General features: G+C 36.3%; 1 non-coding gene across 1 annotated transcript; it reads left to right on the top strand.

Annotated features, from left to right (window-relative positions):
- The first annotated feature begins 202 nt into the window (after positions 1-202).
- Positions 203-309, top strand: LOC121228741 (small nucleolar RNA R71). Its single transcript, XR_005926316.1, has one exon. It is a non-coding gene; the product is annotated as a small nucleolar RNA R71 (small nucleolar RNA).
- The last annotated feature ends 24724 nt before the right edge of the window (positions 310-25033 follow it).

Genomic DNA, 25033 nt, shown 5'->3' with positions numbered 1-25033 from the left:
AACGTTATAAACGCCGGCTATTTTCGTTGGCTTTGTCCTCATGACTTGCCACTGATAGTTATTCAGTGACATCTCCTCTATAAATTCATAGGCATCTTCAGGTGTTTTATTATTGATTGTTTTGCCAACAGCTGTGTCAACCATTTTTCGAGTCGAAGGATTCAGCCCATTATGAAAAGTTTGAACCTGTAGCCAGAGTTGTAACCCATGGTGACGGCATCTTCGCAAAAGTTCCTTATATCTCTCCCATGCATCGTAGATTATTTCTAAATCCATCTACACAAAAGAAGAGATATCATTACGTAATTTAGCCGTTTTAGCTGGCAGAAAATATTTTAGTAAAAACTTTTCGGTCATTTGTTCCCAAGTAGTGATTGACCCTCGTGGTAACGAGTTCAACCATTGTTTAGCCTTATTCCTTAACGAAAAGGGAAACAACCGAAGGCGGATGGCGTCATCAGAAATGCCATTAATTTTAAAGGTATCACAAAATTCTAGGAAATTTACCAAGTGAGCATTGGGATCTTCGTCCTGCAAACCATCAAACTGAACAAACTGTTTTATCATTTGAATTGTGTTAGGTTTCAGTTCAAAATTATTTGCAGCAATGATAGGTCTAACTATACTTGACTTAGTTCCTGTTAAATTAGGTTTAACATAATCATACATAGTGCGTGAAGCAGGATTCTGATTTACTGGATCAGCAGCAATTGCAGGAGGTAGCAGATTTTCTTGGATTTCAGTCATCTCCTCGGTTGTGGTTGAAGTACCGTCCTCTTACTCGTCTTCTGTGTATCTTAGGCTTCACCTTATTTCTCTTCGATTTCTGAAAACTATACAGTCGATCTCACCGCAAAAAAGTAGTGGCCTTGAAGGGTTTCTTCTGGTCATAAACTAGAAAAAAATGTCAGAATAAAATAAATGAAGAATTAGAAAAGAAAAATAAAAATTTAAATTGCAATAAAAGTAAAATGGCTAAAGTAATAAAAATCGAGTGTTCCTAACATCTTAGTTCCCCGCCAACGGTGCCAAAAACTTGATACATGATATTCATGACAGGTTTTAAATATTTATAATGAATCGTTCTTGAAACAAACTATTATCACGATGAAGGTAAGTGCACCTATCGAATAGTAGTATAGCTTTAGCAAGACCGGATTATCAAACTAAAAGGAAGTAAAAGTACTAGTATTAACTTTCTTTTTATTATCTATCCTAAAAAATAAAAGGGATTTCTTTATCTAACTAATTAACTAAACTAAGAAAACAGAAAAGAAATTTAGGGAAAATACTTTTCGAAAAACTCGATTGATTAAGACAATACCTAAGGAAAAATCCACCTAGATTTCACTTGTTATTTGACTCTGAATCGGACGATTTATTCATTCAACTTGTTCCGTAGAGATCCCTAAGTTATAATATTATCTCTTTCGAGACTAACAACGTCTAACCCTAGATTGAATAATTGAAATCTCTTTCTAATTAACGCCCTAGGGTTGTATTAACTCAATCTATGGATCCCCTTATTAGCTTTCACCCTAATCCGGCAAAATCTTGTCACCTTATCTCTAGGCACGCAATCAACTTCGCTTAATTATGGCAAATTTACTCTTAGACAGGGTCTATTCCTCCTCTGAGTAAGAGCTTAACTTGAATCAATATCCTGGAATATCAAAACAAGAATTAAGAACACATAATTAAGAACAAGTCAAATATTTATCATACAATTCAGATAATAATAACAAGATCCGTCTTACGTTTCATTCCCCTTAGGTATTTAGGGGTTTTAGTTCATACTAATGAAAGAAAACATCACAAAAGAATAAAAATAACAAAACATAAGAAAACCCAAAACTCCTGAGGGAATTTGAAGGGAGATCTTCAATCTTGATGGTGAATCCGGCTTCTGAGATGGATCGACCGGCTTTCCTTGAGCAATTTCTTGCTTCCTCCTCTCTGTCTCCCGTCTAAGTGCCTCCTCAGGTGTTTAAATAGGCTTTGGAATGCCTAAGAGCCTTTAAAATTGGCCTTTTTTGAATTGGACTAAACTTGGGCTCGGCAGGGACACGCTTGTGTGACATGCCTGTATGCGATTACTTAAGGTCGTGGTCAAGGCTGTTAAATGGGCACGGGCATGTGATCTACCCGTGTAAATCATGCTTTGACCTTGCCAAAGGGACACGATCGTGTGATATGCCCTTGTGAGGAAGTCCAGGTTGTATTGTTTTCCCATGTCGGTCCATTTTCTCCGTTTTCGGCAAGTTTCTCGCTCTTTTTATTCCCCTATGCTCACCTAAGTATAAAACATGAAATTAAAGGATTAGGAGCTTCGAATTCACCAATTCTAAGGAGAAACCATCCATAAATGCGTTAAGCATGGGGTAAAAATATGTATAAGTTATGGTTTATCAATTTTCGATTTCTTAATTCTAATTAGAGACTAAATGAGTACATTTTTACTGTTATAGATCAAGAATTATCGGATCCGAGCCTAAATTGGGGGAAGCCAAGCAATTTGACAAAATCGACTAGTTGCCACATTTTGTTATCCAAGGTAAGTTGTATGTAAATAATACAACTACAGTGTTAATATATGTGTTTAATTTTGTCATTGAATCGATAAAGCATGAATTTTTTATTGTGGAACTGAGAATGTATAATGGTAATTGAGATAGTAAAATTCTCGTTGGAATCTTAGGAAGTAGATCGGATATTCATGCCATGACATACGGGTTACTGTGAGCTAGTGTAAGACATGTCTGGGACGTGCATCGGCCACAATATGAGAGCAAGTGTAAGACCATGTCCGGCACATGGCATTGGTATTGAGACAAGTGCTAGTGTAAGACATGTTTGGGACATGCGTTGGCTATGAGATGATAGTCAATGTAAGACCATGTCCGAAACATGACATAGACTCCTTACCCCATGTATGAGGCTTATGGAATATTCGATAGAATTACAAATGTTCAACGGTGAAAGTTATGATTACTAGTTATTACAGAAAGAATGACTGAGTTGTGAGTGATACAGGTACCTATTGGGTCTATTTGAATTGCGAGTTCAATATATACTATACGAAGTGTATGGAATATTGATGAGTAAGTCTTACTTATGCCCACTTGTGTACTACGAGCTTGTTGAAGAATGGTAAAGTTGTGTTGTATATTTATTTATGGGCAACTTACTAAACTTAATGCTTACCCCCTCTCCTTTCTTTTTCTTATAGTGCCGCCTAGTTAGCTCAAGGATCAAAGGAAGTTAGAGATATCGATCACACTATCAATCGAAGCATTCGGTATAGTTTGATTTATATTTTTGAATATGGCATGTATAGAGGATTAGACTTGTGTTTTCTGTTTTTGTAATTTGGCCAAATGTGTTGGCTTGGGATAAATCCCTCACTTTGTATTAAGCCTTAAATTATGGCTAATATTCCTTTTGATATATGCAAATGGTGTTATGTTCATGGGTGAGTACAATGCACAAATTAAATGTTGTCTATTGTGGCTGATTTTATTGCATGAAATAGTCTTGTACTGGTTTTGGTTGCTTTTGTGTAGATTGTGTAAGTAAGGGTGGCAAAGAGGCTTGGTAAATAGCCTGGTTTTGTCCATACAGGTAGACACACGGGCGTGTGTCTAGGCCTTGTGTAACAAATGGCCAGCCCCATGGGCCTGTGGTCCAATCGTATGTCCCCTACACGTAAAAAATTTAAGTCAGTATGCATGATAATAAACACATGGGCAGAGACACGGTCATGTGTCTCAACTGTGTGAAGGGCACGGCCTAGCACACGGGCGTGTGCCTTGGCCGTGTGGCATTTTGAGGTTGCTGACATCAAAAACAGAATGTCCATGTTTTTGTACATGGGCTAGAACACGGACATGTCATGGCCATGTGAAGGACACGGGCCAGGCACACGGGCCAGGCACACGGGCGTGTGCTAGGTCGTGTGAAAACCCCTGTAGGTGTGAATTTAAAATAAATTCCACACGAGTGGAGGAAACGGGCGTGTCCCTATATTGCTAGTCCGTGTGAGCCATACGGGCCATCAACATGACCATGTTGAATTGGCCACACGGGCGTGTGCCTCTATGCCAAGTGACATTTTTCTATAGATGGCAAAAGTACCCAAGTTGGTTCCGAGTGATTTACGATGTGTGTTTTGGGCCTTGGAGGCCCATATTAAGTTATGTTGATAAGTTTGAGAATGTTTTAAATTTTTCCAAGTCTTGGATACTCAGAAATGGTTGTAAGCAAGAGTTTAAGTGAGGTAATGGAGTGTTACACAGCAGATGACACACGATCGTGTAGCCAAGCCATGTGTTTCACACGGTCAAATCACACGTACGTGTGTCTGGCTATGTGTACCCAAAATATACCTTAAACAACATGTTTACAATTTTCTACTTGCTTAGGCATTAAGCAACTAAAAAACCAATCATTTAACCTATTCAAAATACGATCAAGCATACTCAAAACATGCCAAAAAAATCATCTTAGGTGCCTAACCAATGTATCCTCACTGGTACCACATCTTATATCATCAAAACATATCAACAATGCATCATTGAAATCAAGATTTTAATCATACCAAAATCACTCATTTTAGCCTAACATATAGCTACCTAAGACATTAAGCTTAAAGTTCACACACATACCAAGCTTTGGATCAAAACAACATACCAAACTTATGGCTTCAAATACAGATACATACTTATATACCCAAACCAACATTATACTTATAACTCAATTTACATCCCATTCATAAAATAACTAAAAACCAAGACATCCTAGGTACATGCCATTATAAGATTAAACATCACCACACTTGAGACCGGGATCGTTGTTGGATGTTGAGTCGGCGATTAAAAGAGAAGTACCTAACCTGCGTATAGAAAAAAATCGTATGCTCAGTAAAACTTTGTAACACGCCTAACCCTTATCCGTCGCCAGACTAGGGTTAAAGGGATTACCGGACAAATCAGAACATTTTACAAAAAATTCAATAACATCATCCACAACTTAGTCAAACATCATTATAAAGTCCCTTATATAGTTCATCGAGACCTTAATCATGCTTTAGAAAGGGGTTCGGACAAAACCGAGCTCCTACAAAATTTTTTAAAATTTAAACTTTTTTTAAAGTTGTACAGGTCACACACCTGTGTGAACAGGCTGTGTGCCTCACACGGCTTTAGACACGCCTGTGTGTCTAGGCCATGTCAAAATAGGGTATACATACTGACTTGTCCACACGACCACAAGACACGCCCGTGTGCCAGGCCGTGTGAAAATTAAGGAGGCTACTAACTTGGGTCAAACGGCCAGTCACACGCCCGTGTGTCTAGCCCGTGGTCGAAATTGACTTGGCCACACGACCTAGCACATGCCCGTGTGTGCGACCATGTGGTCTGCCCAGGCTTATTTTGAAATGGCCCTCGAGCAACATGACTGAGACACGCTCGTGTAGGCAAAAATAAGCCATTTACAAGGCCAACTTGCCACCAATTTTGGGTCATACCTACAAGCATAAAACCAAACACATTTGCACTATAATTTCAACCAATTTCAAACCCAAATCATGCATCTTCCATGCCATTTCATTATCAACAATTTCCACACTTGTAACACATATCAAAACATATCATTCTATAAGCCAAATACATACCAAAACATATGATTTATAATCTTAATATTCACATTCAATTCCACACTACATCCTTACCAATTCCACAATCAAGCACATACCAAACTTACCATTTCTCTTAGTTATTCATGAACACATCAAACATACCCCAATTGTATCACATATCATATACAAAAATCAAACCATAAGTTCAAACACAAACTAGCTATATCACATGGTTAAATATTTATTCATTACAAAACATATCCAAATACTTCTAGCCTATACATACCATACTATTATATTCACAATGTCAAAAGGCACCAAAACAAGGTTTGATAGTGTGGTGATGATCCTCAACAATCCTCGAGCTCCGAACAGCTATGATATCTATAAAACAATGTAAACACATATAAAGTAAGCTTTGAAAAGCTTAGTAAGCCATATACAAATAAACTTATCAACTTAAACATATAAACATCATAAAATACATATACTTCATGGCCAAGATACTAACATATACCACATAATTCACATACAATTCACATATTTCCAATCCATTTGCTCATATAACATATTTTCTCATAATTATACCATATATTCACAAAGGTACATGTACTTACCTTTCATTTTCAACATAGTATACAATTCAAATGTACTTGTATAGAATATGCATTTCACATAATCATTCATATCTCGGAATGCCCGTTGAACCGTTCAAAATCAGAAGAATACTTGGATAACTCGGAAAGCTCGTACAATGCCAACATCCCAGACGTGGTCTTACATGTAATCAAATATCGATGCCACTGTCCTAGACAGGGTCTTACACGGAATCAAATATGATGCCAACGTCCCAGACGTGGTCTTACACGTAAATCAAAAGTCGATGCCAGCGTCCCAAACGTGGTCTTACACGATAACACATATTGGATCCTATGTCATGGCATATGTATCCTAACTATTCCTAAGGTTCATACGAGGCTTTTCGGAAGTCGAAACTTTGTTGATAGTTTCTCGGATGTCTCATATTCAAAGCATAAAGCCATTCATCATTGTTCAATAACATATAAGCATAAATAAACCATTTCAAATACATTTATTTGTATATAGATTTACCTCGTATGGAAATGAATGAAAATGAGCGACTATTCAACGACTTTCATTTTCCCCTGATCTAATTCCATTTTCTTTGTTTCTTGATTTATATAAATTCAAATTTAACTATTTTATTCACCATCATTCAAATCAATCCAAAAACACATATTTAGGGCATTTTTCAAATTAACTCTCATATTTTCATATTTTGACAATTTAGTCCCTATTTCACAAAATCACAAAATACACATAATTTCTTTTTACACATGCTTAGTCGAATTTTTATGGAGTTCATACAAGTCCATAAATTTCATTTATTAGTCTCTCAAAATCTCATTTTTACAATTTAGCCCAAATTATTCAAACTCATCAAAAATTCATAGACAAAATATACTAACCCAACACATATCTTTCATTTACTAACATCAAACTTCATAAAACTCATAGTTCCAACAATGGCTCAACACAAAATCATCAATAAAATCAGAAATTGAGGTATGGGCTTAGTAAAACACAAAGCAATGATCACAAAAACATAGAAAATATTGAAAATGGAACAAAACTCATACCTTAATCAAAGAAAATCAAAGCCGAACCCTAGGAATCCTTTTTCTTTCTTTTTCTTTGATATATTTGGCCAACAGGAACATAAAATGGCCTAATTTTTATGTTTTGTTTTAATTATATTAACTTAAATACTAATTTACTTATATAACCTTAATGATAAAACATAAAACTCATTTAATTCATGTAACACCCCGAACCCGAGACCGTCACTGGAGTCGAACACGAGGTGTTAACAGACTTTAAACCACTTATAAAAAAAATTTCCCAGACACTGCCAATCTGCATACTAGTCGCTTTAAAAATCATATCTTCAGTTCAGAAACTCGGAATCCAGTTCCGTAAATTTTCCCTGAAACTAGACTCATATGGCCATCTACATATTTGTTTCTAGAATTTTTGGTTGGGCAAATTAGTACAGTTTATTAGTCAAAGTCTCCCATGTTACAGGGATCGACTACACTGACCTTTGCGCATTACAACTTGGATATCTCCCTGCACAGAGCTTCAATACTGATACCGTTTGTTTCTATAGAAACTAGACTCAGAGAGGAATCTATACATATATGGCATGACTCCTAATTGTCTCTGGTTAATTTATAATTAATTTCCAAAGTCGGAACAGGAAATCCAGAAACCGTTCTGGCCCTGTCTCACGAGAACCTGAATATCTCTTAATATACTGTCCATATGATTGTTTCGTTACTTTCCTATGAAAATAGATTCATCAAGGTTCGTTTACATAATTTATTCACTATTTAATTCCATTCCTACTATTTTTAGTGATTTTCCAAATCTACATCACTGCTGCTGTCAGCACCTGCCTTTAAGGTAGACTTTACCTATTTCATAGTTTCCATGATTCAACTAGCCCTTTTAGCATAAATAGCACAAATTATGATAGTGATTAACCATTCCCATGGCCAATCCTTGTTAAGCATATCCACACCTCTCAATAACCATATCCATACCAAATGATGATAACATTATGCTCAAACATATATAAGCCATTTTCGCATGGCTATCCAAAATTATACAAGTCCAAAGGGTCCATGACCCCCAACAAAAAGGGTAGTCCTATACATGCCATTTCGAAGTTCAACCAAAATTGTACCAAAAGGGGGGGGGGCTTTGATAGTGTGGGCGACTTCGACTTCAAAATCCCGAGTCCGATAGCTGGAGAACCAAAATCTATAAAACAGAGAATCAAGGAGACGGAGTAAGCAATTTATGCTTAGTAAGTTTTGAGTAAGGGATTCCAGCACAACAAAAGTATAGCATTCATGTAGCTAAACGGATAATTTCATATGCACAATTTTTCAATATCATACTTACTTCACATTACCAACCCTTTTATTCATACACAAAGATCAACTTAGCCAAAGGCCGGTAGCTCATTTATCAACTGAGCGAATACTTATTTGTAAGGGCTCAACTAATTCAAAGCACATACGAAACATACCTCAATGTTGGGATGTTTCAAGCGTATTAACTGAAATTTTTTACAGCAAGATCATTCATTCCCAAATCACGTACCTTCGGAATTTAACCGGATATAGCTACTCGTTCAAATGCCTTCGGGACATAGCCCGGTTATAGTAACTCGCACAAATGCCTTCGGGACTTAACCCGGATTTAGTAACTCGCACAAATGCCTTCGGGCTTAGCCCGGAATTAGTATCTCGCACAAATGCCTTCGGATCTTAGTCCGGATATGGTCACTTAGCACAAAGCCTTCGGGACTTAGCCCGGACATCATTCAAATAACCATGCACATTTAACAATAAATCATGGCACATTCGTATTTCATTTTCGTTAGCAAAACTCGAACACAAGACAGTTATCATTCTTGCAATTTCGGCTCAATAGCCACACAAAGAGCATGATTTTGATTTGCTTAAAACATGATCTAATCAAATCATAATTTAAGCTCTTTTACGCAAGAACTTACCTCGAATGTTGTCGAACGATTCCGATAGCTATTCGACCACTTTTTCCTTCCCTTTATCGGATTTAGTTCCCCTTTGCTCTTAAGCTTAATTAAACAAATAAATTGATTTAATCATTTGAGCATCGAAAAGAGGAACACAAGGCACTTAGCCCATATTTATACATTAGACATTAAAGTCACATATGTACGGAATCATGAATCAAACTCAACATTTTAGCTAATTTTCCCCCTTGGCCGAATTTTCTAAGCCAAGACAAAAGCATCAATATGCTTGCCTCTAACCGAATACATGCAACACCAATCTCCTTCCTATGGCCGAATATGCATGTCTATGTTGGGGCCGATTGCAACACTTAATACATTCTACAAGTATGGTCACTTGTATTGACTAAACACCATTTTGTTTCAAGTTCAAAACTTGGCTAATACACACATATATACACTAGTAAAGCATCCTCTCCCTTTCCATCAATTTAACACATGCATTACTCATTAATATACAAAAATTATATTCGGCCTTAGCACACAACTTGCTAGCCGATTCTTCTCCATCTAGCAACTAATGCACATATGTGCTCACTCAAAAATGCTAAAAAGAAGATTCAAGAATCATCAATCCACCATCACATGCATCATTAACAAGCTTCATATTTAGCATGCAATGGCATTAACACAAAATCCACCTAGGCCGAATATCATCCCCATGACATAGCAAAGATTTGAACCATGGGCTAATTAGAACTCAAGCTAGCAACTAAAAAAAACATGCATGAATCTCATGGCACAACCTCAAACAGACCTTGATCTAGATACAAGTATGGCCAAACCTCCTCCTAATCCTCTTCCAAACCAAACATGAAGCAAGAACTCCTTCCTCCTTCCTTAGAATTTTCGACCAAAAGAAGATGAAAAAGGATGAACAAAATTTTTCTTTTCTTTTCTTTAACTCACGGCAATGGGGGGGAAACAACCACAAACTTTTTTTTTGTTTTCATCATATTCCCTTTCATTATTTTATGCCCATGCTCCTTATTTTATCATACTTCCCATGAAACACTAACTCAACATGTTTATGACATGTTCTTGCCCATCACACTTGGTCTACCATGCTTGTCATGGCCGGCCACTACTAATTAGGGGGGAAATTGATATGCAAGTCCCCCCTTTTTCAACATGCACTAATAGGTCCTTATGCTTTGACCTATCACATTTCAAAATTTTCTCACATAAGTCCTATTTACTAAAACTCACATGCAATCGACTAAATCGAAGCTTGAAATTTTCACACATTCATAATTACATATTCTAGGCAATAAATATCACATTCAAACATTTCGGTGACTCGGTTTAGCGGTCCCGAAACCACTTCCCGACTAGGGTCAATTTTGGGCTGTCACAATTCATGTCCATAATAGTCCACTTACCATGCAAATGGCATAATAACAACATAAGGACCTCACATTTAATAGGACAAATCAATTAAGCACTTTAACAACCAATAGACAACTTTTAAATTTTATGCGATTAGGTCTTTTTCACAAATTGAACACACAAATGATCAAATTTTCGTACGAAATTTTCACACATACTAATTCACATATAATAAGCATAGAAGATAATATTTAAAAATTTTTTGACTCAAATTTGTGGTCCCGAAACCAATATTCAGACTAGGGTCTAAACCGGACTGTTAAAATTCTCCCCCTTAGGGATTTTTATCCGCGAAATTCTTACCGTTAAATAGATTCGTATATTGTTGTCTCATAACATCTTCAAGCTCCCAGGTAGCCTCTTTGACACCATGTTGATGCCACAATACTTTTACTAATGGAACTTTCTTGTTTCGCAATTCTTTAATCTCACAAGTTAATATACGAATTGGCTTTTAATCGTAGGTAATATCAGAATGAATCTCAATCTCAGATGGAGGAATTACATGCGAAGGATCGAATTTGTATTGTCGAAGCATTGATATGTGAAATACATTGTGCATCTTTTCTAGCTCTGGTGGCAACAACAAACGATAAGCAACTGGCCTAATACGCTCAATAATTTCATACGGCCTAATAAACCTCGAACTCATTTGCCTTTTCTACCGAAGCGAAGTACTTTCTTCCACAGGGATACTTTGAAAAATAATTTGTTGCCGATCTCAAATTCAATATCTTTATTTTCAAATCCGCATATGATTTCTGATGATTGGAAACTGCTTTCAAACTATTTCGAGTCACTTTTACTTTTTTATCAGTCTCTTTTATCAAATCAACCTCCTGCATCTTATTCTCGCTGAGCTCAGTCCAATACAGAGGTGTACGACATTTGCGACCATATAAGGCTTCGTACAATGCCATTTTAATACTTGATTGAAAACTATTATTGTAAACAAATTCAAAGGCAAATACTGTTCCCACGAACCTTCAAACTCAAGAATGCAACATCTCAACATATCCTCGATTATCTGAATAATCCGCACGGATTGACCATCCATTTGCTAGTGAAAAGCAGTACTAAAGTACAATTTCGTACCCAAAGCATCTTGCAATTTCTTCCAAAATCACGATGTGACTTCGGATTTCTGTCTGACACAATAGATGATGGCACACCATGCAATCTCACAATATCGAAAATATATAACTCACCTAACTTATCAAGAGAGTAATCGAATCGTATCGGAATAAAATGGGCTGATTTTGTTAATCTATCAACTATAACCCAGATTGCATCTTTCCTTCTCGAAGATAGGGGCAAACCCGAAACAAAGTCTATTGTCACTCTATCCCATTTCCATTCTGGAATCATAATCGGTTGTAACAACCCGGATGACACCTGATGTTCAACTTTAATTTGCAAACAAATTAAATATTTAGAAACAAAGTTAGAGATATCTCTTTTCATTTGAGACAACTAGTAATGTTGTTTTAGATCATTATACATTTTCGTACTACCCGGATGAATAAATAAATGACTGTTGTGAGCTTCGTTCAAAATCATCCAAATCAACTCTGGATTTCTCGGTACACAAATTCGATCTTTAAATCTCAAACAATCATCTTTATCAACTCTGAATTCTAGATCAGAATCTAAATCACACTGAGCTCATTTTGCTATTATCTTATTATCAACTTTCTAAGCATCAATAATTTGTTGAATGAATAATGGTCTTGTTTTTAATTTGGCTAAAACTGAACCATCATTGGACAGAACCAAGCTCAAGGTCGTGCATTGGATAATTCTTTTCATGCGGCTTTAACTGTCTCAAAGCATAAGCAATGACTTTGCCTTCTTGCATTAAAGCACATCCTAGACAGTTCAACGAAGCATCACTATAGATCACAAATTCTTTACCCGTTTCAGGTTGTACTAACACTGGAGCTTCAGTAAACAAAGTTTTCAACTGATCAAAGATTTTCTGACACTTTTCGGGCCATTCAAACTTCACATCTTTCTAATGAACTTTCGTTAACGGAGTTGCAATCATAGAAAAGCCTTTTACAAATCTTCGATAATAACCAGCAAGTCCCAGAATACAGCGGACTCCAAAAACATTTCTCGGAGGGGTCCAATCTAAAATAGCCAAAATTTTGCTCGGATCAACTCGGATATCTGATGCTGATACAATATCGCCTAGAAAACTGACTTCTCATAACCAGAATTCACATTTACTGAACTTTGCATACAATTGTTTATCTCGCAAAGTCTGTTGTACTATTCTCAAATGTTCGACATGCTCGAATTTATTACGCGAATAAATCAATATGTCATCAATGAATACGATAACAAATCGATTTAAATATGGTCTAAAAATTCTATTCATCAAATCCATAAAGATAGTAGGTGCGAGAGTTAATCTGAAGGCATAACTAAAAACTCATAGTGTTCGTACCTCATTCTTAATGCAGTTTTTGGAATGTCTGAATCTTTTACTCGCAATGCCTAATCTCAAATCTATCTTCGAAAACACAGTAGCTTCAATTGATCAAACAAATCATCAATTCGAGGCAAAGGATACTTATTCTTGATAGTCACTTTATTCCACTTGTAATAACTCGATTTAGGGCCTAGTTGGAACAGTTGTCTCAGGACCACAAATCTAAAGTTAGAAAATTATTTTTATTATTTTCATGAGGTTATAGTACGATTATATAAGTACATATAAATTTTGGTAAGTTAATTTTAGCGATTTCTAGTCTAATTTCAAAAAATGACTAGATCGCATAAAAGGCAAAAGTTACATTTTAGTGCCCAAATCTGTTAAATACCTAGAGAATCAAAATTGAGGGCTTTTAAAGGGAAATTACACCCTTTTTAATAGTGTTAGCCGGCAATGGAGTGAGGGGAGACAAAATTGTCAAAGCTAGGTGAAGCTTAGGTCACCAATTTTGACTAGTTTCATTTTTTTTAATAAAAGAAAAAGAAAGAGAAGGAAAGAGCTATCATCATTTCTCCCTTCTAAGCCAAAAATATCAGCAAATATTTGGGGTTTAAGAGCTTGAAATTTCAGCAACTTGAAGCACTCATAAGTAAGTGATTTTGATAGTTTATCTTAATGATTTTTCCATTTTTGAGACCCTTGAAGCATGAGCTTTCATATGAGGGTGATATCTTACAAAATAGTCAAGAGTTTAAGATTTTTCAATGGATGTATTTGTGATATATGCTGAGTTTTTTTATGGAAGAATATGAGTCCTAGTTGTGTTATAAACAACTTTTGTGAAAAATGTTAGCATAAAATCACCTAAAGGGACTATTTTGATAAGTTGCAAAATAGGTGGTTAGTGTGTGAAATAGTGAGAATTTGAGATTGCCCTACTAGTAAAAAGAGTTTAGCTAGGCTTTAAATACGTAGAAATTTGATAAAAATCAATTTTCAAGCATAGGGGTAAAATGGTTATTTTGCCAAGGCCTAGGGGCAAAATGGTCATTTTACCAAAGTTGTGAATTTATGAATGCCTAATTATGTTTAGTGACTAAATGGGTGCATATTGTTATTATAGATCAAGATTTGTCAAAACCGAGCCTAGACCAGGGCAAAGCCAAGCAATCCGAATAAGCCGACTAGTCAAGAACTTTTGTAAACCGAGGTAAGTTGTATGTAAATGATACAACTACACTGTTAATACTTGTATTCATATTGTCATTGAATTGATAATGTACTAGTTGTTAAGTTATAAATTGAAAATGCCTTGTAATATTTGAGATAGTAGAAATATTCTGTTGAAACCTTAGGATATGAACTGGATATTCGTGCCAAGAAATTGGGTGATTTGTACGCCAGTGTAAGACATGTCTAGGACATGCTTCAGCCACATTATGAGATCCAGTGTAAGACCATGTATGGGACATTGCATCGGTACATAGATGAGTGCCAGAGTAAGACATGTCTGGGACATGCATCGGCCTCGACAGAGAAGCCAGTGTAAGACGTGTTTGGGACAGACATCAGCTAAGAGTTGTGTAAGACATGTCTGGGACATACATCAGCATGCATATATGAGAGCCAGTGTAAGACCATGTCTGGGACATGGAATTGGCAATTTATCCCATGTTGAAGGTTCATAGAATATACAGTAGTACTCCAAACGGTTCAATGGTGAAAATTATAGTTAAATTTTGATAAAGAAAGGATGAATATGTTGTGAGTGTTACAGGTACCTATATGATAAGCATGAGTAACAAGCTTAATTTAGAAAATGAGACTCGAGTAGATGATAATGAGTAAGTTAAGTTATGTTTACCTTTGAGCTATAAGCATGATGGAAAATGGTGAGATTGTTGTTGTATATTTATTTATATGCAACTTACTAAGCTTTATGCTTACTCTTTTCCCTTTCCCTCTTCTTTCAGTATCGTCAGGCTAGCTCAAAGATCCCATAAAGTCAGAGATATCGATCACACTATTAGCTGCAGCACTCGGTATAGTTTTATTTATATTTTCAAGGGTGGCATGCATATGTCTAGACTAGGATGTTGTATTAAGAGAATTATTCATGTATTTTTGGCTTAAGTCAAAGGCCCTTCACTTTGTATCAAGCTTGGAATAATGGCTAGTATTCATTTTGATGAATGCATATAATGTTCTTTCTATGGATGAATTGGTTTCCATTGTGATGAAATTTGTATATTGACATGATCTTGTGTAGGTTGTGCAAAATGGGTGACAAAATGGCTTGGGAAATAGCCTAGTTTGTCCATACGGGTAAGACACATGGGCGTGTGTCTAGGCCGTGTGTGACACATGGATCACGCCCAGGGGTGTGTGTTATGGTTGTGCATCCCCTGCATTTAAAACTTTCAAGTCATTTTAGTACATGGGCAGGCCATACGGGCGAGTGCCCAGGCAGTGTCATAAAGTCAGAATGCATGCTAGTAGTGCACGGAGAAGAGACACGACCATGTGTCTTGACCGTGGAAGGACACGGTTATAGGACACGGGTGCGTTCTTGGGCCGTGTGGTTTTGGTAGAATGCCCAGGGTTTCAGACACGGGTTTGGGACATGGGCATGTCCCTAGCACACGGTTGTGTGTTCTATACCCACACGGGCATGTGGAGCCTTGATGCATGAAATTTTCTAAGTTTTTCATGAGTTCTCATTTGGGTTCTGAACCATCCCAGATGTATGATTTGGGCCTCGTAAGCCTGTATATGAGACATATTACTTGTGAAAAGAGAAGTTTTTAAATTGTTTGAGATTTCACGGCCCAGTTTTATACAGTTGGTTGAGTTCAACTCAGGTAGCACCATGAACCCTATCCTAGCATCAGATACAGGCGAGAGGTGTTACATTTGGTGGTATCAAAGCATGGTTTAGTTGATTCTAGGACTAAATTAGCTAGAGTACGAGTCTAGCTATACATGCCACAAGTAACACCCTTCGCCCGTATCCCTCGCCGGAACAGGGTTCGAGGTGCTACCAGATTTAAACTCAACCATTTATATAAAACCAGGCCGTAAAAAGAATTTTGATCAATTTTAAACTTTTCATACACGCATATATTATCCTTTAATCTGGCTTACAAGGCCCCAAAACATTCATGAGGCATTATTAAATATTTACCAATATCTTAGTCTTGTATCATTTACTTACTCAACAATGAATCACAATTCAAATTCTAAATATACATGCTATAAACCGCATCACAGGAGATAATAACATACAAGCATATGAATAATCAAACTACCTTAATAACAAGCCAATGTTTTTGGCTTAATCATAATATTACATACTCAACTTTACAACCCTATACATGCCATAGACTCGAAAGACTAAGATTTACTTACGCCGTTAGCGTAGACTCGACAATGTGATAATATCTCTGACGGCCTCCAACCCGAGCTAACCTGGCAACCCTAGGGAATATGGGAAAGAAAAGGGGAGTAAGCTTTACGCTTAGTAAGTTCATAAAAAAACAATAAGCAACTGGTTAACAAGTTTTATCAATGATTACAACATAATCACAAATTCACTACAAGTTGATTTCCTGAGCATCAGTCACTAAATTATTTATAACTGGAGATACTAAACAGAAAATCAATTTCCGTTAATTTTACCTGAAAATAGACTCATATATCTTCTATCCATAAAATTTTCAGAATTTTTGGTTTGGCCAATAAATACCTGAATTTTCTTAAACTTTTCCCTGCTTCACTATTTGACTAATCTGATCACTCTTCACTACGAATAAAATTTCTCAATGTACAGAATTCAAAATATGTTCTCATTGAAACTAGACTCATTAAGGAGTCTAATAATATAAATTTTATCTTACAACCATTTTTTTTACAAATTATAATGATTTTCTAAAAATAGAACAGGGGACCCCGAAGTCATTTGACTCTGTCTCACGCCACTTCAAATATCTCATTATCAGCAATTCTTTTGCTTACACGGTTTCTTTTATAAAAAACTGGACTAATTATGTTTTAATTACATAATTTATTGAGCTTCCAACTCAACTCCCACAATTTATGGTGATTTTCCAAAATCACATTATTGCTGCTCTCCCAAGCAGATTTATTACAAATTTACTCATTCACACATTCTTTGCATTGATATTATTTAAACATGTATATCACCAATCAATTTCATCACATATCTATAATTTCACTTAAGCATAATATCAATACAATACATCATGCTCAATGATTCGCACACAACCGTTCAAATAGCAATTATAACATAGCCCACCCTTATCGATAATTTACGATGGTTTTACCCTTACTCACATATATGACATAGGCATTTAAATACTTCAGTGTCAACTTTAATTCAACCGAATTTAACCATTGTACCATTTCATAATCATAGTTACTTTCATCATTCATATCTAAATGGTATTTCACATAATTCATATAACCTTTCACCATGCCCGAATACACACATACACATATGACATCTTCACCTATGCTTCTCATTTCGCATTCATGATTCAATTCCAATTGATTTAACATGTATAAGTATATATCACATACCTGGCCAACTTAATGTATTGAACGAATTCAATTGCTGATTTAATACAAGGTCTCATAGTCTTAGACTTTTATCAAATCACCAACATTTAGCCTGCTAGGTTTTAAACCCGAAATCATTACCGGCACGAAGCCTGCTAGACTTTAAGTCTGAACTGATTCACCGACATTATGCCTGCTAGGCTCGAAGCCCGATATTAACTCACCGGTATTATAGTCTACTAGGCTCGAAGGCCTGAATAGTACCGTACGATAATCAAATCAACAAGTTTCATATAACATATGCATATCAATTAGGTACCAGCATCATGTGAACATATATAATTATACATCTCAAACACTTTTCTTTCATCTCTTTTTCACACTTAGCATTCGTAGCTTATGCATAACATTTCGCTGACATTCATTTCAAACTTATCATTCGATTATAAAAGCACATTGCATATTTATCAACATGTTATACTCGCCATTAGGCCATATAAGCATGATACAATACACCATCATTTCATCTTTAACATTCGGCTAAATCCATACCTTACAAGGAATACCTAATTCACATAATATATATCAGATTATAATCAATTGTTATTTACGTTTGATTACTTAAAACTTACCTTAAATGTCGTCGGACAACTACGAATCGACTATTCCATTTGTTTCGTTTTTCCCTTTTCCGAGTTAAGTTCCTTTTGCTCTTGGGCTTTGATTTATGAAATAACCATAACCGAATGCCTTGGCTTCTTCTTCTATTTTTCTTTCACTAGTTACGACAATGGGGAAAAGAAAGATGAACATACATTGTTTTTATCACTCTTTTCTTATTTTAATTATTCTTTATTTCATAATATAAAGCCATTAACTATTAAAATGCTAAAATAAAATGCATATATTATCTATCAACCATCATTATGGCCGGCCACTAAATTAAAAGTGGTCCATTTGACATGCAAGTCCCCCATGTCAATAATTCATGCATTATTTGGCCATTTTAAAATTCACCTATCACATTTTCAAGTCTTATCACATGAGTCCTTTCTTATAAATTAACACCTAATTGATAAAATCAAGGCACGAAATATTCACACATACAAATTCCACATACAATAAGCACAGAATATAACATCTAATTATTTTCGTGACTCGATTTTGTGGTTCCAAAACTACTTTCCGACTAGGGTCAAATTAAGGCCATCATACCACGTATATGCATATTGATAGTGCAACGATTCCTGATGATTATAAATTGTGTTTTTCTTACATAGTAATGGATTCTGATAGAACCATGGCAGATGACGCGGAAAGTAATGCGCCGGCTCCCGCAGAAGGGACCGCGCCGGTAGAGAGTGAGCCCGTAAGTATGGGCCAAGGTGGAGGGGCTAGGGAAGCCCCTCCGAATAATGGATGCTTGGTATACGGAGTTTCTTCGTGCGAACCCGATCACTCCACCTCCCCCACCTCCCCTAATTCCTCAGTATGCCCCGATGGCTCTGCAAGGTGCGAACATGTTCAAATGAGAGAAGTCACCGGTAAACAAGATCCAGAAGCAAGGGGCCGAGGAATTTCGGGCTAGTGTAGATGATGACCCAGAGAGAATGGAGTTTTGGCTAGAAAATACCATGAGGGTATTCGATGATGTAACATCCCGAATTAGGGCCTAGTCAGAATAGTGGTTTTGGGACAACAAATCTGACTTAATAAATTTATTTTTATTATATTTTTATGGTCTACGATTTCAAAAATTGATTTCTTAAAAATTTCGTTCGAAAATTTCGACGTTTGGGCACTCAATTTGGTCAAAAGGACTAAATTGTAAAAAGTGCAAAAGTTGAGTTCTAAATGTTTGAGGTGTCAAATTGTTATGAAATTTTAAATGGGAGATCCTTAAATGGTATTTAGACCATTAGTTAATTTTTGGACAAAAATAGACATGAAGTGGGTGTAATAAAATATTTTTAAGTTAGGGGCATTTTGGTAAACTAATAATTAAAAGAATTAAAAGGCCAAAATAGCCAAAATTTGGTCATCTTATCCATGTACCAGCTAAAACCCCCATGGAAGCCATGGTTAGGTTTTGGTTCAAGCTTCCAAGCTCATTTGTAAGTGCTGCCGAGCCCCGTTTTTAAAGTTCTTTACATTTTTGAAATCCCGATAACATGTTCTAGCTATTTCGACCATTATTTTGAGCTAGGGTTTATGTTTAAAAATTTACCCATGAGTAATATGCATGCATTTTGATGTCTAATGGTATAAAATGATTGTTGGGTGTTTAATAAATGACTTTTACTAAGCGGTTTTCGATGAAAATGTCCGAAAGGACCGTTTTGTAAAAGTTGTAAAATTGGTCATAAATGGGTGATTTAGTGGAAATTGGGGGCTGTCATAGTTATGAAAAATGATTAGCATGTCATAGAACATAAGAAAATAGGATGAAATTTAATTTCTGAGCATTGGGGAAAAAGTGCAAAAGTGCAAAAGTTTAGGGGTCAAAATGCAAATTTGTAAAAATATGATTTTTGGACCCCTATGAATAATGTTACTAATTAGTAGACAAAATGTAATATTATAGATCAAGGAAAACAAGATTCAAACTTAGAACGAGGTTGAACAAGGTTAAGCACAAACTCGAAATAAATAGTCGTACTCGAAACCGAGGTAAGTTCATATGTCAATGATAATGCAATAATATTATTGTTCATACTTGAACTTAAATTGATGTGTTATCATTTTGTGATGGATATTTATTTAGTTTATATGAAGATTATATATTGTAACAAATGCCAGATTATAATTATATGTAATATCGTTTTTATCTTATGGACTAATGTCTAAATAAACATGGAAATGTGTTGAATTGGATGCACATGGCATGAGTAGTTATGCATAATGAGATACTTGATGAAAAGATAAAAATATCGGTTGAATAAAAAGGGAAATTCAATGGATAAACCATGGCTTACATGACTTGAGATCTTGCATGTGTTGCAAAAAAAGATTTAGCCCGGACAGGTAATCCGTGATCTCAAGTATGAAAAGGATCTAGCCCGGACGGGTTGTAACGCCCCAATTTTAGGGATTTTCAGGATTTCTATGGTTTTCAACAAATTTTAAAATTTTCATGTTTTGACTGTTTGGCGTAGGTTTAATTATGTTAGTGGGCCTCTAGAAGGCCCAAGCTTAAGCTAAAACCCAGTAATTTTAAGTGATTTTAATCCATAGGGAAAAGGGGTTCTGGTTAGCTAGGGTTTTAAGTATTAACTGGGTAAAATAAAACACAAGGAAGCCTGTGGTAAGTTGGCACGTGACGCCATTTGGAGGCTTTAGAGGTGGCGTGTAGATGACCAAGGTGAGCTAAGGTTCGAGTCGCAAGGTAAACAAATTAGTGATATTAATTTTTATGTACAGAAAAGGTAAGCAGTAGAACTGAAGTGAAAGGCTATCAGGAGAAGATTTAGGAGCTGATAAGGGAGAGGATTTAGGAGCTGATTAGGGAGAACGGTGTTGGCCGAATGGTGGACTCTTGAGGAGCAAGAGTTGGCCGGCCAAGGGGTGCTTTAGGGGGCAAATTTCGGCTAGGTTAAGTGCCAGTATAAATTCGGCACTAGGGGTAAGTTGTGCCGTTTCTTGACTATTCTCCTCTTTTCTTTTTCTCCTCTCTCCATCAACTTTTTCTTTTTCTTCTTTTCTCTATAGCCGAATCTTTCTATCCTCCTGTTTATCTCCAACTTTTTCTTCAGACGATCCTAAACCTTCATAGCCATTTGCCACAAGAAAAGCCGAAATCCCAAAAGCCATATTTCCTTCTGTGCGGATTCCTCCTAGCCAATTCTCTCATCTTTTTCATCATTCTTGACCGATTCTTTAGTTCTCTAAACCTTAAGATTCTGTCGACAAGACCACAGCAAAACTCTCCTATTTCATCTTTCGTTACACCGTGGCAAGGGAAAAAAACCGAAAACTCCACACTCCTAGGGACTTAGCCGAATATTGAAATCACTGAAGGCTCGAATTTTACTATCATTTGAGGGCTTAGAACTGCATCAGAATTGAGTGGGGATTAAGAGGTATTGTTGACTGAAGGAATCGGTGGTAAGTCTTTTCAACCTAGTCTTTATTTCGTATTTTAGGAAAATCTAAAATCCCTAAAGGTTAGAGAGGTTGTCGTCTTGGACTTGTAGCCCTAAGAGGTTGTGATAACTATTTTATCTTGATGATAGTGTGATCTAGAGGCTGCTGATCAAGGGCTTGGACAAGGGGAACAACAGGAACTAAACCTAGTCGGTAATTTCAGCAAAGGTAGGATTGCTAGTGCCTAAGGTGTTATTGGCTGAATAGGATAAGGTGTTAATATGTAGTTCATTTCGGTAGTTAGATTAACATGGTGGTAATATAATTGTAGGTAGTTCGTGCGTGGATCTCGTCAATGAATCATCGCAAACAGGTGTGTAACTGACACCCTCTCATAGATTAGATCGGCAAAAGTCGAAAAGCTAAAATGCCGAAAAGTTAGTATTTTGGGAACTTGCGAGTGTGCGAATGCTCGTAAGATAAGTGGGTTAATATTTTTGGTAATCTAAAGTGATAAAATTGCAGTACGTGCAAATTCGTGCATTAACGATATTTTGGGCTTAACGGGCCGAAAACAGGTTAATGGGCCAACGGGCCCAATTCGGTAAGAAAACGCGGTAAGTGTTTTTGGTCGTATGAAAATGGCTATGCTATGCATGAAAACCCTAAGAATAGTTAAATTGCTTGAATACCCCTATATATGGAAATTACTAATATACCCCTAGGTCTAAAATTACCATTATACCCCTAGGGTTACTTTTGACTGAAAAGCATGATGATTTAATTATGTATGATGTATGCCATGACTGTATATCTGTTGCATGGGGACATGGGTTGGCTATGCCACAATTATCTGATCTGGTAGCTCTGCCACATATATCTGTTCTAGTGGCTCTACCACGATTATCTATTCTGGTGACTCTGTCACATTATCTGTTCTGGCAGCCATGCTGCATATTTCTGTGGAGTGTAGCGGATGGGTGGGTCGAGTAGTCTCCCCACATGGTGAAAGGTTGGTATGGGGGTGCATGTGGTTGGATATGGGTTGGGTTTTGCATAGACATGTAATATCTGTTCTGCTATATTATGGGCCTATGGGCTTTATTCTGACTTCTGTTATGGGCTAAGGCCAACTTATTCTGTTTCTGTGGTTGAGCTAATCTAGGCTATGGTTGGGTTAATTTACACACTGAGTTTCCCCAAACTCACCCCTTTATTCTTCATCCACGCAGGTAATCCCCAACCATAGTGGGCTTGGAGCTGTGAGGGATTCGGAGTGGCCACACATTCTGCAAGTTGATTCTATTCTGGTGAATTGGACATTTTTTTTACGTTTAAGGTTTTGGGTTTTAAAAAAAATGTAATAAGGCTGCTTAATTATTTTCTTTGATGGGTTTTATATGTTTTATTGAGATAGGTATTATTTATATTTAACTGTTGAATTTGGATAGCATTAGGGCGCGTTTTCAAAAACAGTAATTGATTTCAAAATAACACGACAACAAGCAAAGCTTCCACAATGAGAATATTTTTCCAAAATTAATCACTTTTCCTAAAAATGACTTAATCAAATTGGTTTCCTAGAAGTATACATGACGTTAAGGTGTGGTAATGGCAGTGTGCATGTCTAGGATTGGATCCGAAAGGAGCTTGGTACTTAGGCAGTCCGAGGGACTCACCTCCTCTTTTCCAGTTTCCTACCTAGTGCGCTGCTTCCATTCACTTTAACCTGCATTGAAATTATCTTTTAAAACACTAAGTAAGTTTTTCTAGAACAACAACCTGAAATATTTTGAATGCTTCGATGTGGCATGTCAGATCCGACCATAACGTCTGGGCCGGGTTTGGGGTAATTCGATTTAGCTCGAAGAATATGTGTACATTAAGAATTTAGCCCAGACGGGTAATCGATTGGGGTCTGAATTTAGCATGGACTGGTAATTCAGATCCGAGCTCATTGAGACTGCTTGTCGTACAAGGGATTTAGCCTGGACTGGTAATCCTGACATCACTACATGAGTTTATATTACGGGGGATTTAGCCTGGACTAGTAATCCCGCCTAAGATGTGAGGTTCGCGGGAGTGCACATATGAAATGATCACTTGTATGACTTGACGGTGAATGGGATATCCATCGAGATTTTGAGAAATTCAACGAGATTAATATGAGAAATGAAATAAAAGGTTATTGGCATGATACATCATGTATGTTATTTGATAATATTACGATGCATGTAAGTTATCATGTTTGGACGAGTGCGATGCTAAATGATAGCACAGGCAAGTACTCAAGACCCATGAACACGTGCTTGACATGTGAAATGAAATGGACTTATGACGATGGTGCAAATTAATGAATGATATTTGTGAGAATAATTTCTATGACAAATTGTGATGGTTGTTATCTTGTTGCACTAAGATAGATTTGGTACAGCAGCATTGGTTTGACTTTGAAAATCTAGTAAAAATTGTGGAAATTGAATTAAAGAAATATGTAATGAAATTTTAATGAGTCTACTTTCACATAAAGGAAACGGTGTAAGCAAAAGAATTTTGTATCATGAGATATTTCAATTCTTGTGAGACAAAGTCGGAGTGATTTTAGACTCCCCTGTCTGAACTTTGAAAATCACTATAAATTGTACGAAAAAAATTATGAGTTAAAATTCATAAGACTAAAATCCTCAATGAGTCTAATTTCAGGAGAAAGAGACGAGAACATTATCTGAGTCTCGTACTAGGAGATAAATAAATTTTAGTGAAGAAAGGCTGAAGCTGTCAAACAATAAAATAGGGGAGACTTTGAATAATAAAATGTGCTTATTGGCTAGATAAAAAATTCTGAAACTTTTATGATAAGAAGAGATATGAGTCTCCTTTCTGGAAAAATTAATGGATATTAATTTGGAGTTGCATAGCTTGAGTTATAAATAATTCATCGACTATGACTCGAGTAGACAGCTTGACCAAAATATGAATAAAAGCCTAGTTATAGATGTATTACCTAAGGAAACATGTTATTATAATGCTTATTATTTTCATATGGACTTACTAAGCATAAAGCTTACTCCCCCTTTTCATCTTTTTAGTTTTGACAAGTCAGCTCGGGGTTGGAGATCTTCGGAGGCAGCATCACACTATCGAGCCTTTACCCTTGAAGTATTAACATGTATATGTTAAACGTGTTCAAGTGAGTGGCATGTGTAAGGACTTAGTTTTTCTGTGATCGATGTTGTTATGTTTAGCCAAATGTATT

The sequence above is a fragment of the Gossypium hirsutum genome, chromosome A04 (genome assembly GCF_007990345.1).
Source record: "Gossypium hirsutum isolate 1008001.06 chromosome A04, Gossypium_hirsutum_v2.1, whole genome shotgun sequence".
Taxonomy (NCBI): Eukaryota; Viridiplantae; Streptophyta; class Magnoliopsida; order Malvales; family Malvaceae; genus Gossypium; species Gossypium hirsutum.
Note: the sequence above shows the minus strand (reverse complement) of the source record. Positions and strands in the feature narration are given on the sequence as shown.